The 12454-nt window shown below is 38.5% G+C and overlaps 1 non-coding gene across 1 annotated transcript; it reads left to right on the plus strand.

The window, feature by feature from the left end:
• The first annotated feature begins 486 nt into the window (after positions 1–486).
• LOC142460274 (U1 spliceosomal RNA) lies at positions 487–649 on the plus strand. The gene has a single exon (XR_012786517.1). It is a non-coding gene; the product is annotated as a U1 spliceosomal RNA (small nuclear RNA).
• The last annotated feature ends 11805 nt before the right edge of the window (positions 650–12454 follow it).

Here is a 12454-nt window from a genome sequence, read left to right on the forward strand (position 1 = left end):
CATTGGCAGTGATTGTATGGACTTGTTATCTGAAAACAATGGAGGCAGCAGGTACTTTATATTTGTATAAAAACTAAAGGCGAACAAACTAGGATTGATTCAGAAAAAAAGACTAAGGATTGTATCCAAAGATCAGTAAAGAATTAGTTGATAATATAATAAAGCACAATTAACATTTTATGGAGTAAAAATGTTTGAAATATATATTCGAATTAACCATTTCTGCATACATTTATAATTAAATCTATTTTATTTTAAGATTGAAAATAAATTATGCCATGTAAAAGGTAAAGAATTTAAAGTAGAGAATTGCCTGCCCTGATACGACGCTGAAGACAAATGGGTGCATAAACAAATGTGGCAAAGAAAGCTGATGGTGCCATCTAACCCAGAAGCAACAAAGCCCACATGGAAGAAACACACCAGCCTGTGCAATCACAAGGTATTGAAGGGATCAGGTATCAGGCATCATCAGAACAAAAAATCATACGTACCTGGCAAGGGAGACACCATGATCACAAAGGTGGTTTTCCCAGGGCGAGGCTTACCCATTGCACTCCGGATGTGCTGACCTCTGCCATTTCCCCAAATGTGGGAAACTCGACTGCATAATTTGTGGTAGTGGGGGACTGGTTTCACGCTTCCCCTAAAAAAAAAAAAGAACAAAAAAATCATATCATAATGAATAAGGGTGGGATGCGGAATGGAGACCCAAAGCCCATTTGTAGGCCACTGGACATCTCCTTACAGAAGGGCCTCCGGGAGGAGAAGAGTCAGTCAGGGTGCAATGTAGCAATGATGAAACATATAACTTTCCTCTAGTTCCTAAATGCTTCCTCCTCTCCCACTATCATGATCCCAGTTCTATCTTAAAAATCTGGTTAGACCAGAGGATGTACACTGGTACAGATAGGAACTGGAAACACAGGGATTCCAGGGCAGATGATCCCTTCAGGACCAGTGGTGTGAGTGGCGATACTGGGAGGGTAGAGGGAGGGTGGGTTAGAAAGGGAGAACCAATTACAAGAATCTACATATAACCTCCTCCCTGGGTGAAGGACAACAGAAAAGTTGGTGAAGAAAGACATCAGACAGGGCAAGATATGACAAAATAATAATAATTTATAAATTATAAAAGGTTCATGAGGGAGGGTGGAGTGGGGAGGGGGGGAAATGAGGAGTTGATGCCAGGGGCTTAAGTGGAGAGCAAATGTTTTGAGAATGATGAGGGCAATGAATGTACAAATGTGCTTTACACAATTAATGTGTATATGTATTGTGATAAGAGTTGTATGAGCCCCCAATAAAACGATTTTTTTAAAAAGTAGAGTTGAATGAATGAAAGTCAAAATTCTTCAGCATAATTCTTCAACATTGTTGTATAATATATTCAATGTTTTAAAAATGCTAAGTCTCAGTAAATGTGTAGAAAAGAATGATGGCCACATATGTACAAATATGCCTGATACAACTGATGTATGGATTATTATGAGTTGTAAGCGCTCCCAATACAATGATCTTTTAATAAATTTTTAAATGCTAATTCTCCATTTACTCTAAAGATTAGGAAATACAGAATCATAATCTCTTTGAGTCTTAATTTTTCCAACTGTAAAATTATAGTAGGGCCTTGGTGCTGCAGTGGTTACATGTTGGGCTGCCATCGTAGGGTCGGCAGTTCTAAACCACCAGCAACGCCGAGGGAGAAAGACTCGGTTTTCCACTTCTGTAAACAGTTACAGTCTCAGAAACCCACAGGTAGCTAGGAGTCTGCTTTGACTTAATGGCAGTGAGTTTAGTTTTTAGTTGAATTCGTGAAAGTCTGATTCCTAGCAGCAAAAATATTCATGCCTTCCCAGTTTGACTGTTTAGAGCGCCCTCGTGTGTACCTATGTTGCAATGCTTCACATACTTTTAAAAGATAATCTTGATCTCAACAGACACAGTTAATAAACGGATTTATTTTCCCTTTTACAATCGATTTAAGTGTCACTAAATAAATGCTGAAAAGTGTGGTTGACCCTACTACATACAGTTTTCTATCAAACTTTTCACATGCTAAATTTTATTCTAAAACAATTAAGTTATTATTACCTGGTTAAGGTTTTTTTGGTTTTTTTTTTAATGACAGGGCTTGTTTGTTTTTTCCCCTTTAAAGCGTCTAAGGTAAGTTTCTCATTATGATATTATTTAACTAGTATACCTAAAAGAAAATAAGAATTCAACCCTCTAGGTAATTTTAATATGTGGTAGTTTGGGGATAGATAATAGTGCAAGGGGTCAATTCTAGCTTAGTTATTTTTCAAGATAAACATTTACTTGTCAAAATCACTGTCGAGATTTCCATCTTTCTCCTCAAAAAAGGACAACATGGGAGGAAATAGAAAAGAATCTCATAAAATAACATTTCACATAAAATAGAAATCTTGTAAATTCAATCAAAATCCAATATATGTTCATTTAATAAGTACTTATTGATCCAGGTATGGATGCTAAATTAAAGAAGCCCATAGCTACTTAAAATAAGTGAAAAAAAGTTTGTTTTTGTCTTTTCTTCTGTAAAGTGGCCTCGGCGTACCTGCCTCACCCAAGAGACCTGCTATAAAGATTTAATAGCATGATATACCACATTTTTTTAAAGTGTGGGGTGTTATTAAAATGTTTACAAAAGAAGCCTCAGTAATTAAAAAATTACGTTTTAAGGATTGGTTTGATTGTAGAAAACCTTTTAATATGAGACTGTGCTAATCTTAAAAAAAATTCCACAAAATTTTCATGACAGGAGAGGAAATGGAAAGAAGATTATGCCACCTGAAAATAGCAGTCTAAATGTTGTCGTTGTTGTTTTTCCTGATTGTCTCTTGCTCTTGTTCTCTTGACAAGTAAGCACACAAGAGTGTTAAGAATGAGGGCAGGTGAGCCAAGAGGTCAGACTGGATATTCCAGACCAGCCAGAGTGGAGCAATGGAATAGAAACCAGAGTTTGTGTCTTTCAAAACCCCTTGCACTCAGACACCTGTAACCTATGGTATACACATAAAGGCAGCTTATGAGGTTTAGCGGTTCTTTGATCCAAAGGCCTTGGCGAATATCCAATGGGTTATCCTGGTGTCCTCCCACCAATGGTTAGAGCCTGTTTCTCACTCCCATGGTACTTCTAACAGTTTCCACCAACACCATAATTCAAATACATCAATTCTTCTGCAATCTTCCTTACACAGTGCCTAATTTTTACATGCATCTGAAGTGATTAAAAATACCATGACTTGAAGAAGGCACACATTAGTTCTCTTTGCTCTTTAACACTTTTTTAAAGTCTTGTGGAGGAGATTTGTCCAATATGTCATTAGATTTCTTGATTACTGCTCCCATGAGCATTGATTGTGGATTCAAGTACAAGGAAAACTTTTAAAACATTAATCTTTTTCTCTATTAATCATGATGTCATTTTCATATAACTAGAAGTAATCCTATAGTTCAATTTTTGCAACCTTTTAAAGTTTGATGGTATCTCCTTCATTTAAAGTTTTAAGTAAACTATAATAAATTTTGCTGTTTTAAGCATTTGAAGTGTACAATCCAATGACATCGTTCACCTTGACAATGTTGTGCAACCACCACATGTATTTCCCAGACACTTCGAAGACCGCTAAGACCCTGTTTTAAAAACAGACAACTTACTTTGGACATTTTAAAATATATCTAAAATAGAAGGGCATAATGAACTCTTCTGTACCCATCATACAGTTTTAAATACTATCAACCCTGCTCTCACTTTTGGGTGAATTTGAAGCAAATTAAATAATCTTATAAATTTTATAACAAGTGAATATATACTGATATAAATTGTATATGTTATAATTATATCATTGTACTTGTATATAATTCTTTTAAAATAATCATTCTTTTAAAAATTCCATAATACTCTATAATAACATGGAATTAAAGAAACATAACAAGAGTTCTGAAGTGAAAAGTACTAGATTCTCATTCCTTGTAAACAGCTTCTTCAATCTGGAACTCCAAAGGAGGAGGGGCCCAGGCATTTCTTCATCACTGGATGAATGCAGTAATATTACCTGAGAACTTCTTCTGTGACCACTAGGTTATAGCTATATGGATTTCCAACCTTACTCTAAAGTGTTCAAGACTCACTGTAATCCTTCGGGAAATAATAAGAACCTTCTGTCACATTCAAGCATAAGAGAAATAATGTATCTTCTCTACATTCATTTTCCTTATCTCAAAAGGGAAGAAATAATCATTCACATGGGATTAAATATCCTGGTCAAATCACCTAACATTCTGAAAAGGATAAACACTTATTTGACTAGCATAGGAACAGAACAAATTGCAAAAAACAAACAAACTGAACTCAAACACATGAGAATTTAATATATGACAAAGCTTGCATTTCAAATCAAAAGGAGAAAGATACCTTGTCCAATAAATTTAATATGAGACAACTGCTGAGACATTCCAGGAAAACAGCTGAATTATTATTTTATGCCAAATAAAGTCCATATGTACAAAAATTTTAAATATGAACTATAAAATTACCAGTATAACATGGATGAATATTTTTTATAATCTTGGAGTGAACAAGACTTCCAAGCATGTGTCATAAATTTCAGAATCTATAAACCAAAAATTTTATGACTTTTGGCTACGTAAAAATTGAAAGTTTAAGCTCTTTTTATAGGACAAAATACTACCTAAAAGAGAGACATAGCATATTTTTGAGTGGAAAGAATTAACATAATGATATAAATTCTTCCCAAAATAATATATAAAAGCAATTAGAATGAGAATACATTGATATTTTTAAATAGACAATAACTTTAATATTCATATGGAGATATAATTGAGAATAGTCTCAAAATCAATATTAACATGATCAAAATTGATATTATTTAAGATAATTGAGAATGTTGTCAGAAATATCCCTGCTCTGAACAGCCAATGCACAGAATGGATCATATGGCTGATCCCACTATGAGACACACCATCCCTCGCTGGCCCAGGGCCCTAAGGGGGACAACACTGGAGACTCAGGGTCTGGATTGGCCCGAACTGACCCTGTGACACTGAGGCAAAACATTAAAGGTGTGCAGCAGAGCAATGTGGGGCGGGGGGGTGGGGGGAGCAGAGCAGGGAGCTCCTGAGGGAATACAAAGGATAGACTCTGAGGCCAGTGCGTGGCACCCCATCGGACCTGACTGGAGGAGATGCCTAGAGTTCAAAATTCAGACCTGGAACTATTCACAGGTTTTTCTTTTTTTCTTTTCATTAATTTATTCTTTTATGGGTCATTGGTTGTCTTTTTTGTGTCATCATTGTGTTCTCTTTGTCACTTTGTCTTGCCATGCCTTGTTTTTTGGTGAATATTATTATCTCTACAGATCTATCTAGATAAGATAGACTGGATGAACAGTTCCGGGGGGACATGGGAGAGGGGGAAGGGAGGATGGAGGTGGTGTTGACCAACCCAGGGACAGGGAGCAAGAAGTGATCCAAAATCAGTGCCAAGGAGGGTGTGAGAGGCCTGGTAGGGATTCAGCAAGGGCAATGCAACCGAGAGAAATTATTGAAACCCAAATGAAGGCTGAGCATGATAGTGGGACAAGAGGAAAGTGAAAGGAAATAGAGGAAAGAACTAGGTGACAAAGGGTATTTATAGAGGTCTAAACACAGGCATGTACATATGTAACTATATTTACATAGGATAGTGGGGGAATCGATCTATGTGCATATATTTATAGGTTTAGTATTAAGGCAGCAGATGGACATTGGACCTCCACTCAAGTACTTACTCAGTGCAAGAACACGTTGTTCTATTAAATTGACATTCCATGATGCACACCTTCCCAACATGATCGCTGAAGACAAATGTGTGCATAAGCAAATGTGGTGAAGAAAGCTGATGGTGCCCAGCTATCAAAAGATATAGTACCTGGGTCTTAAAGGCTTGAAGATAAACAAGCGGCCATCTAGCTGAGAAGTATCAAAGCCCACATGGAAGAAGCACACCAGCCTGTCTGACCACAAGGTGTAGAAGGGACCAGTTATCAGACATCAAAGAACTAAAAATCATATCAATGGGTGCCCACCTCCCTGATACAATCAATGAAGACAAATGTGTGCATAAGCAAATGTGGCGAAGAAAGCTGATGGTGCTCGGCTATCAAAAGATAGCGTCTGGGGTCTTAAAGGCTTGAAGGTAAACAAGCAGCCATCTAGCTCAGAAGCAACAAAGCCCACATGGAAGAAGCACACCAGCCTGTGTGATCATGAGCTGTCGAAGCAATCAGGTATCAAGCATCAAAGAACAAAAAATCATATCATTGTAAATGAGGGTGAGTGCAGGGTGGAGAGTCAAAGCCCATCGGTAGGCAACTGGACATCCCCTTCCTGAAGGGTTATGGGGAAGAGATTAGCTAGTCAGGGTGCAGGGTAGCAACGATGAAACATATAACTTTCCTCTAGTTTTTAAATACTTCCTCTCTACCACTATCATGATCACAATTCTACCTTACAAATCTGGCTAGACCAGAGCATGTACATTGGTACAGAGAGCAACTGGAAACACAGGGAATCCAGGACAGATGAGCCCTTCAGGACCAGTGTTGAGAGTGGCGATGCCTGGAGGGTGGAGGGGATGTGAGGTGGAAAGGAGTAATCAATTACAAGAATCTAGGTATAACCTCCTCCCTGATGGATAGACAAGAGAGAAGTGGGTGAGGGGAGACGTCAGACAGTGTAACCTATGACAAAATAATCATAATTCATGAATTATGAAGGGTTCATGAGGAAGGGGAGGGAGAAGGAAGGGGGAAAGATGAAGAGCCAATATTAAGGTCTCAAGTAGAAGGCAAATGTTTTGAGAATGATGATGGCAACAAATGTACAAATGTGCTTGGCACAATGGATATATATATATGGATTATGATAAGAATTGTACAAGCCCCCAATAAAATGATTTTTTAAATATTTGCTAAAGGAAGTCCAGGGAATTGTCCTATTACATATTAAACTCCAAATGAAGCTACTCTCTTGTGCTGGGTTCTCTAAAGAAGCAAAACCACAGACGCTTATGGATGTATATACAGAGAAGTTAATCTCAAGGAAATGGTTCACAAGTTGTAGAGGCTGGAAAGCCAAGTGCCTCAATCAGATGTTAGGCTGCAGGTGTCACCGATTCACTAGATGATACCTGGCTACCACCACTGACTGTTTTGATCAGAGCTAAGTAGATGTACTCCAATAGCACTTGGCTGGGTCCTCTAAAGTAGCAAAACCAGTAAAACTTATATATGTATTTGTATAGAAGTGGTTATATCAAGGAATGACATTTTGCTGTTTACAAAGTCTATTATTATAATGGATTGTGCAAAGACTTTTGAGTTACACAACTAAAAAGGAAAAACATTTTAAAAATAAAAAGGAAAAAACATGGTCAACATACTGTCAAATGAAAGAACTCAAGAAAAAAATTCAAGCTTTTAGTTGCAATATTAAAAGATTCCATTGGCAAAATATCGAACAATGCAGGAATGAGCCAAAGAAGTGGAAAAGAATACATAGAGTCATTATAGCCAAAAGAACTAGTCAACACCCCCCATTTCAAGAGGTAGCATGTGATCAAGAATCAATGGTACTGAAGGAAGAAGTCCAACCTACACCAGCCAAAAACAACTGACGGAACACCAATTGAAATGTTTCAACAAGCTGATGAGACACAGGAATCATTCATTTATGCCAAGAAATCTGGCATACTGGCCAACTGACTGGATGAAATCCATATTTGCGCCCATTCCAAAGAAAGGAGACCCTGCAGGATGTACAAATTATAGAAAAATGTCTTTAATATCATATGTAAGTAAAATTTTGCTGACGATCATCCAACAATGGTTGCAGCAGTACGGAGCTGCCAGAAATTCAGCTCAGAATCAGAACAGGACGTAGGGCAAGGGATGTCATTGCTGGTGTCAGACAGGTCTTGGTGAAAGCAAAGAACCCCAGAAAGATGTTTACAGTGCTTCAGGGACTATGTAAAGGCATTCAAGTTTGTGGCCCATAACAAACTTTGGATAGCCTTGAGAAGAACAGAAATTCAATAACACTTCATTGTGCTCACAAGGCACCTGTACGTGGATGAGAAGTCAGGTGTGCTAACGAAACAGGGGAATACTGCATAGTTTAAAAGCAAGAAGAGAGTGCATCAGGTTTGCATCCTCTCACCATACTTATTCCATCTGTTGGCTGAGCAAATAATAAGGGAAGCTGGACTTTATAAAGAATAATGTGGTATTGGGTTTGGGCGAAAGTTCATTAAAAACCTGCAATATGCAAATGACAACTTGCTTGCTGAAACCGAAGAGAACCTGAAGTACTTATTGATGAAGATCAAAGATTGCAGCCTCCATTATGAATGTAAAGAAGAACAAACTCTTCATAGCAAGACCAGTAGATAATCTGATGATAAATGGAGAAAAGATTGAAGTTGTCAATGATTTTGTCTTGCTTGGATCCATAATCAATGCTCCTGGAAGCACCAGTCAAGAGATCAAACAACACAGTGTATTGGATAAATCTACTGCACGAGACCTCTTCAAAGCGTTGGAAATGAAGGATGCTACTTTGACGACTGAGGTGTCCCTGACCCAAGCCACGGTATTTTTATTGTCTCTTAAGCATGTGAAAGTTGCCCTTTGAATAAGGAAGCCTCAAGGAGAATCGATGCATTTGAATTATGATGCTGATGAAGACTATTGAAAGTACCATGGACTGCCAAAAGAACCAACACATCGATCTTGGAAGAATAGCCAGAAGGCTCCTTTGAAGTAAAGATGGTGAGGCTTCGTCTTATGTACTTTGGACATGTTATTTGGAGAGACCGGTCCCTAGAAAAAGACATCATATTGATAAAGTAGGGGGGCAGTGAAAAAGAAGACCTTTGAGATACTGTATCGAGAGAGTGGCTGCAACAGTGGACTCCAACATAACCATTGGGAGGATGGAGCAGCGTCCGGCAGTCTTGTGTTGTACATACGATCATGAGGAATCAGAACTAACTCTGACACTTAGCAAGCATATCAAGGAAATGTCTCACACAGTGTCGAGGCAGGCGAGTTCCAACTCTGTAAGTTAGAGGTCAGGATAGAGAGTTTTCCTGCAGGGGCTGATGAATTCAAGATCAGCAGGTCAGACAACAAGCTTCTGGCTGCAGAAGTGAAGAATTCAAAGTTGGCGGGTACCCTGGGAGGCTCTTGAAGGACTTTCAGGATCAGCAGGCAATATGGCAGGTCACTGGCTCAAGTCCAAAGAGCCAGAGGTCAGACAATCAGTCAGATGCAGAATCTAGTCCCAGCAAATAGCAAAGCAAGCTTTTCTACAATATCCACTTGTATTGGAAGCAGGACACTCCCTGAGAAGATACCTTCGGGAGATTACTGCACTTTAACTGCAAAACTACTGTGAATCCTGTTTCAGCCAAGTTGACACAATACCTTTAACTATCACACAAATGGGAGGAAAACACAGAACAGAAATCAAATTGTTAAAAAGCTGAGACTAGAGAACTCCCTGAGATTATTACTTTGAAATTCTCTTTAAACCTTGAACTACATCTGCCCCTTAAGATCACCTTTTAGTGAAAGAAACGACTGACACACAAAATAGAGTAGATCTATGAATACAAGGTCTCACTGAAAAGGCAATTATAAACAACCACTCTAAAGCAGAGATGAGAAACTGAAAACCAGAGGGAACTAGAATTCTGGAAACGGAACAGCCGGAATGAAATGTAAAAGAACACTGACACACTGGGGGAATGTAGCTAATGTCACTAAACAGTTTGAATGGAATTTGTCAAATGGGAATCTATTAAAGATAGAATGAAATATTCTTTTTAAAGCAATTAAAATGGATACATGCTACAACATGGGTGAACCTTGAAAATACCATGCTAAGTGAAAGAAGGCAGTGACAAAAGCCCTCATATGATAAGCTTTCATTTGCATCAAGTGTCCAGAACAGGCAGCTCTGTAGATGTAATTTAGTGGTTGCCAGGGGCTGCAATGGGAGTGACTGATAGAAAGGGAAAGGCCTCTCTTTGGAGTTATGAAAATACCCTAAAATTAGATAGTGATGATAGCTGCGTAACCATATGAATATGCGGGGGAAAGCACTCTAAAAGACCGACTCTATGCTTTGTGGATTACACCTCCTTAAAGTTTTTATAAAAAGAAACACACGTGAAGATTTTATGTCCAGCACACATGGGTGACTCAGATTTGTACAAAAGGAAACAAAACAAACCAACAAACACAAACTATAACTGTAGGACATAACTACTACTAAAGAAACACAAGTGGTTTCTAATTTTATGCTGCCCTCTATTTTGAGTTTCATCGCTTTCAATAATGCTGTACTGGAAGCCAAAACAGAAATGCCTTTCGTTTTTTATTATAACAGCTAAACTGGGAAATAAACTTGCCAATTGCTTTTTGAAAAGGAAATGAGCTAAAAACATCATCGATGTAAGTGGAGCTTAAATAAACCTTTGCTCAGTAGATAAATATGTTCACAGGGAGAGAGAGTCTGGTAATAAAAACAGTTTAAAATGTTACATTATTTTTAAAGCATTTTTGCTGTGTTTGCTATAGATCGTCAAACCTCCTTTTAAAACATGGCAAGTCTGCTGGACAGTAAAGTGAAATGGCATCTTGGTTCCATTTTCTAACTCCTTTCAGTCCGTCTCCTTATTGTAGATCATTCCCATTGTGGGAGGATATCGCATTTAAACCAAACGAAGCAAAGAAGCAGCAAGCGGGTATGTTAATAAATTCATGTTTCTTAGCGCCACTGCCTCTTACAGCCATTTTATAAAATATACTGTGGTCTTGGTAGTTGATTTTTTAAATTCACATTTATCTTTTCTTCCTGGATCTGAGTAAACTGCAAGTTTCTTTTCTTATCTGCAAATCTTTTAAGAATACAGTTCTTAAAAGAAAAAAAAAAGAATACAGCACTTTTGGGAAACCAATTTATATAACTATTATATAAGCATTTAAAGTAACCTTAATATTATTCATAAGGGAATCTAGATGCACCTTTTAGAAGGATAGTAAGTCTGATTTTTTAAAATAAATAATAACTAGTATGTATGGCACTTACCATACCCTTAAAAACTCAATGCTATTGAGTCAGTCCTGACTCATATTAACCCTATAACACGGGGTAGAACTGCCCCCTTTGGGATTTTGAGGCTATAAATCTTTACAGGAGCACAAAGCCTCATCTTTCCCCAGCTAAAGAGGCTGGAAGTTACCCAATGCCTAACCCACTATGCCACGAGACTCCTTAGATGATTCTAAATTAGATGATTCTAAATTATATATCTGAGTGTGTGTGTGTGTATGTGTACATGAGTGTTTATGCACTTACATTTGTAGTCCACAATTATGCAAATAAATCAATAAAAACGTCTCACAACAATCTCATTAACATGAGAAAACAAAGACAGGGCAAGCTTTAGTAATTCACCCAAGCTGAGCCCCGGGAGGTTGGCATCACAGGCCATGTTCTTAATCTTTGCTTCCCATGAGCTTCAGGGGCCCTGAGAGCAACACTAGACCAGTCAACAGGTGCTTCTTACTCTCTGTTCTGTTCAGCCTCCCAGCGTGTTTCCTTTGGAATTAGGCACCTGTGAAAACTGTGTGATGTCCATCTCTGACCGTCTCTGGCTACACAAGGGAGGAGCAGAATCCAACGCCACACAAACTTCAGCCTGACTGTCGTAAGGCAAAGATTCACCCTCCATCTTTCTTGACGTATTCTGACACCAACTGTTCTACTCCCGTGTTGGGTTCAATAATTAATTGCGATGGCCATGCAGAACTCATGACAAAACTTACAATTACAGGGACTTACTATGGAAGTTACCCCAGGTTAGGACCAGTAAACAGTAAGGATGCTGTCATTGGACCACAGCAGTGTCTCTTCTCAAAGAGCACCCAACTATCTCTCTGGTTATCTTTGCCATGTGATCCCCTGGTTTCTGCCTGAAGCCTCACAGTCCCATAGGCTCCATGCTGCTGCTCCTCTGTTTTCTTTCATAGTTTTTATTTTGGTCTGGCTTGTTTGTTCTGCCCATGGTCTACCTGCCTCAGATGCCTCTGGCTTGGTGTCTGCCACTTCAGGCAGAGATAGTGAATGTGTTCCACTGGTGACCCTTTTTCTGATGGTCCTGAGATTGCTCTCCATACCCCTGCTTCTGAGATGGCCCATTCTTATATGAAAGTGTGGTTTTGTCTTTCAGCTGACCATACTCCAAAGGAAAGGAAAGGTGGTGACTTGAGTCACACTCTCTACTAAGGTAGAGACTTAGAATATATCTCACCTTAATCCTGTTACAGAGAAGTCAGTCCAACATGGGATTATAGCCACAGGC

Source organism: Tenrec ecaudatus, chromosome 10, assembly GCF_050624435.1.
Source record: "Tenrec ecaudatus isolate mTenEca1 chromosome 10, mTenEca1.hap1, whole genome shotgun sequence".
Taxonomy (NCBI): Eukaryota; Metazoa; Chordata; class Mammalia; order Afrosoricida; family Tenrecidae; genus Tenrec; species Tenrec ecaudatus.